The 5,525-nt window shown below is 43.4% G+C and overlaps 1 pseudogene; it reads left to right on the top strand.

The window, feature by feature from the left end:
- The first annotated feature begins 768 nt into the window (after positions 1-768).
- LOC112466060 lies at positions 769-1,121 on the top strand (annotated as a pseudogene).
- The last annotated feature ends 4,404 nt before the right edge of the window (positions 1,122-5,525 follow it).

Genomic DNA, 5,525 nt, shown 5'->3' with positions numbered 1-5,525 from the left:
GCGACGGGATGAGGGACGGGGGCGGCGGAACGGAAGCCGGCAGACTCCGCTTGCGAGCGACGACGCTTCCGACCGTTTCACGCTACGGGTGGCCACGAAGTGACGAATGCCGCGTGTTTCTCGCAAGTTTCCTCCCCAGCAAGCTGCCATCGATAATTCGCTTTTTTTTTCAGTTGTAGAAAGATCTAACAGATATATTCTTTTGTAGAAAGATATTCTTTTACGGATTGCACCTTACCTAACCCGAAAATAAATTGGTTTCAAATTAATTGTTTCTTATAATTTTGTTTCAGAAAATGAGCGTTTTGATAAACATTTTTAGTATACTGTATGAATACTAATATTAGAGACGTCTTTTTAAAATATCAGTATAAATAATTGCTCCCTCCTTTTCGAATTATAAATATCGACATGCACGTGATTAATAAAGTTCAATGTTAATTAACATAATTAGTATGTTTCCATGCAAGCGATGCACGATTGTTAAGGATTAATAAGCGCGCTTCGTATATCAGAGAAAGAGATGAAGAGAGAAATTGCACTAAAATGAGATACGAGCTATACCGGGTGTATCACTAAATTTTCTCATATGTATTTCTTTTTCAATTTTATAAAAAGTTAGACCGTCGTGAGACAGGTTAGTTTTACCCTACTGATGACCAGTCATTGCGATAGTAATCCTGCTCAGTACGAGAGGAACCGCAGGTTCGGACATTTGGTTCACGCACTCGGTCGAGCGGCCGGTGGTGCGAAGCTACCATCCGTGGGATGGTAAAAGTTGGAAAAACTTTGGTTAATAGGACTCAAGGAACGAAGATCGCCTCCGAGGGGCTGAAGTTCCGAGTGTTCGAAGTATCTCTAGCCGATTTGCAAAGCGATCAGGATGCAGAGAGGTCTTTCCGAAAACTCAGACTGATCGCTGAGGATGTCCAAGGTCGTAAACATTAACCAATTTCCACGGAATGGATCCGACAACCGACAAACCCCGATCAATGGTGAAAAAGTGGCAAACCTTGATCGAGGCCAACGTGGACGCGAAGACTACGGATGGCTATCTGCTTCGAGTTTCCTGCATCGGTTTCACAAATAAAGATCAACTCGAAGTAGATAGTCATCCGTAGTCCCCACGTCCACGTTGGCCTCGATCAAAGTTTGCCACCCCTTCACCACCGATCGAAATATTGTTGTGTTAAAAATGAATTAATAATAAAATAATAATTCGGGATATAATGTCTACATCGGATAAAACTCCATATAAGACAGCTGTACTTAAAACTGAACGAATAAGACTGAAACACTAATCAAATCGTAAAAAAGGAGCCTGAAAAACCGTAGGACTTATAAACTCGATAATGAAAAGCGAAACCACATAACGTCGATGTCGTAACTTGCAGGAACTCTATAATGATTGCCCCAAATACTGCACCGCACGTGCGCCTATGGGATCATCGCTCGGAAGGGATGCAGCTTGAAGGGTGGTCGGAGTGCATCCGCACTGAAATGTCCTACGTATCGTCGTGATTCAACAGCAAGGCCGGACATCGAGCGGTCTAATCCCCTGACAAACACTTCGCTGGCAAAGCTAGCAGGCCACCCTTGACGTTGTTAACGTTGACGTGAGGATAGGGGGATAGGGAAGGTGGCGCGCGGGGGGATGGCATCAAGCGAGGGCACGATGGCACTGACAGCCGCAGATGGCACTTGCCGGCTTGTTTGTCATAAAATCTCCCTCGGGCGCGAGTCGCCATCACCGCCGACCATAGTTGGCTCGCTCAAGCACCCTTGTGCACTATAGTCCTCGCGGGGGCGACGAAACGGGGGCGAGAAAAATGTCGCCGCGATTGCGTGGGCGAGCCGGTCCGTGGGGTTTTCTTTTTCTTCTCTCCCGCGCGCCTTATCGCGCACGACTATGAAAAATGGTCGTCGTTACATGGAGACGTTAAAATTGGCGTGGGTCGAACGATATTTGTCTCAAAAGTTACTGCTCGCGTAATTTGAAATTTTAGAAGCGAAGGTATACAGAATGTTGAACGTATTGCAATTAATTTATTTCAAATGTCGTAACGATGAGGGGAGAGGGTGTACACAAAATTTAAGTACTTAAAGAATGGATTTATACACAGAGAAAATTTTATAGTAAATATTACTATGGTGTCGCACTAGCTGCGGACCATCGAGGAATTTTAAGTTAAATTACTATGTTTATGGTAAAAATTACGTTATTTTATCGTTTTTAAAACAATAATTATAGTATTTTAACTTGAAATTCCTCGATGGTCCGCAGCTAGTGCGACACCATAGTAATATTTACTATAAAATTTTCTCCGTGTATTATTCTCATAACTTTATATCATTTTATATATTAGATTTATTTCATTAAAGCTACCTCTCCCATTGTCAAAAATTCTTTTGTTTAAATAATGAATCTATTTCGAGAGTATTGTCAGGCGGGCGAGTATCGTTCGCGATACGTTTTCCCGAATGATGTTTTTCCTCTAGATATCGCTTACGTTCCCGTTGCGAAGGAGATTCGTGACAAGTGGAGCAACGCCGGAGGTGATCGATATAACGATCATGTGACATGTGTGCACGCCGCGTTGTCAACGTCGACCGATAGCGAGCGGCGCGGTTCCGCGAGAAGGTTTCGCGTTGGCGTGGGCAACATTTACGTCAATGTCCATATCAGAAACAATGCTCGAACCCGTTGCGGTCTACCTCGCGCGACCCTCGCCTCCGTGCAAATTTAACGATAACGCAAATATAAAACGTGCGCGCGTCACTCGCCGCTCGGTTCTCTATCACGTTGATCTTCGTCGTTGATACCGTCGGAAAAAATCCCGAGTCGCCGATAAAGAAATATCCTTCAATTTCCCTTATAGATATTTGATTAAAAATTGGCCAGAATTTTCTAAATTTTCTACAGAAATTTATCTTAGTAGATTAATTCAGACAGTCAACAATAATTTCAATCGCAGAACATATAATTAAATTATCTGCTATATATAAAATTTATCATACGTATAAAACGTCATACTATTGCCATTTGTCGTAATGAAGCAAACACTTCAACTATCATAAAAAAAAAGTTCTTGCACGCCTCATAATTGCGCGACAAAGCGGTACTAAATTAATTCCGACCGGACGAGGTAAGACCATTAAGACCATTTTACGACCGCAGCCTTTACGCATTGCGCGCCGTTCCTGGGCTAATCAATTTCGTTACACGTGAATAATTGACATCGCGCGCTCCGGCTCGCGTAATCGGCAGACAGACCGCGAGAGAGGATGAACAGCACTTAAAAAAAAAAGGGCGTAATCAAATTTGCGCGTCGCTCCGGCTCGGTTTCGATCGGTGACGTTAAAATAACCGGAGATCGAAACTGATATAATTCTCCACGCGATGCGGTCATGGCAAAATATATCTTATGCCCCAAAACTGCTATCGTCATGAATGAATATGGAGGGCAAGAGGCTAACTTGAAAATGTAATTACAATTTAATCGCATCACAGAGAAGTATAGCAGAAAATAACATTATTATTGTAGAAAAATTTAATTTTTCAACGAGATTTTGGCGAATTAGTCTTCAAATTGCAACGAGGTTCGTTCACCGAAAATAAGGCGTCTTCTTCTCTACCCCCCGAACTGGGTTTCCTTTCTCGCGCGCGGGGAAGAGCGTCGCGACGGAGTTTCCGCCGTCGTGGCGTGCGGTTGTACGCTCTTTCGAAACGCGACGGAGCCGACAGAGCTCGTAATTTCAGCGAGAATAGAACGAGGTCGTGAACCAGACGTCGGACGGTCGGAAAGAGCCGGGCGAGCGAACGAGATAGCGAGATTAACAGAGAGGAAGAAAGATGAAGAGATCGAGCTAATGTGGAGAAGCGAAAGAGAAAGAGAGAAAGAGAGAGAGGAGGCGAAAGGGATGAGAGAAAATGAGACGAATAGAGTGGACGGATAGAGCAGGAAGAGAAGAAAGAGAGAGAGAGACGGAGAGGGAGTCTCGTTACGAAATCATTTCGTTGGCGTTGCGATGGATCGATCGCAACCATTTTGCATGCGGACCCCGAAGTACCGCGCTCAATGATTAATCCCCCAGCCACCGCGAGATCCCTCCTGCCGGAGGAGTATCAACGGATAGAGCGCGAGTTTCAGCTCGAAGCCTGGATCCTTCAATTCTAGTCCTACGAGAACTTCCTACCGAACACCTCAACTGTACAAAACAATGACGGGCTATTGCCTTAAAGTTCAGTTAATTAAGAATCTTCCTACAGCAGTTATTGACTGATTTACCAGAGATATACAACATTTACGAGAAATACATATTTCGCATGATATTGCATAGCTTGTAATATTAAAGAGATTCCCCCCCCCCTCCCATGAATGATCAGAATAATTTCAGGGCAAACTTTAGAACGATATTTTAAAACTTACATTTAGACGGTCTAAATTAATTATTGCTTTTTAGTTGAGTATTTGATATGAAGCCATATAAAGCTATATGCATCCTACGCTTGATATCGATTGCTGATATCAGATGACACTCAGGATGATCGCTGATCATCATACTGCACCGCAAATAAATGGAGATAGAGAGAGAGGTTTTGTTTTGCGGCCGTTATCAACGCGCGGTATTTCCGACTGCGCCGCAAAGTTAGAATTTCACCCGGGTTAATATCAAATCGGTTTTCAGTTTACAAAACTCGGGCCGCGCAACTCGGGATCGGCCATGTTATTTCGCTGACCGGTCGGCCGGATCAAACAACGCGTATAATCATGTATTTTACGAAATGAACGTTGTAATACGAATATCGTAGTTCCGGCTAATTTCGGCGCATCACCGTTTCCTAAAAAATGGATCAATACAACCCACGTAATTATCATCGGCCGGCGCGAGAGATAATGACTACAGATGTTGATAAACGCGCGGTAATACTTTACTATATTTTATTCTATTAATAATAATAACAATATTACATTAAGTATATAATATTATATTTATAATTTTCTCTTTCTCTCTGTCTCGTCCAAAATCTAAATAATTGTACACTTTAAAGGAAACAAAAGAGTAAAAAAAAATATATATATATATTTGTCACGTATGCAACATTGTCCGGAATAACTACTAATTCGCGTGGAAGCCATCTTAAACAAAATAAAAAACGGAACGACAGAGTCGGACAAAACGCTATCACAGCGAGCATTGTAACCCGCGCTGATCCATTGTAACCGGAACGACATGTAAAAGGCGAAAAACGAAACATCATGGAAGCCGGATGCCAAAATTTCGGCTGCGCTGCGTTAAATTCCGGATAACGTTGGCGCGCGCGCGCGCGCACACGCCCGTGTATACATGCCGTGTATACGAAAAATATACATCGAGAAACCGCGACGGCAGCGGTTGAACTGGCGTCGGCTATTTCCAGCCCCGAATAATTTAGAAACGATCGATGTCCCGACATTGAGGCGGCCGTCATTCTTCTTCCCGATAACGGGCGGTATCTTCGGCCCAGGGGAGAAAAGGCGACA

This window comes from Temnothorax curvispinosus, unplaced genomic scaffold, assembly GCF_003070985.1.
Source record: "Temnothorax curvispinosus isolate PA1 unplaced genomic scaffold, ASM307098v1 QBEX01015788.1, whole genome shotgun sequence".
NCBI lineage: Eukaryota > Metazoa > Arthropoda > Insecta > Hymenoptera > Formicidae > Temnothorax > Temnothorax curvispinosus.
The sequence above is the reverse complement of the archived record's forward strand: the minus strand, read 5'-3'. Positions and strand labels throughout refer to the sequence as shown.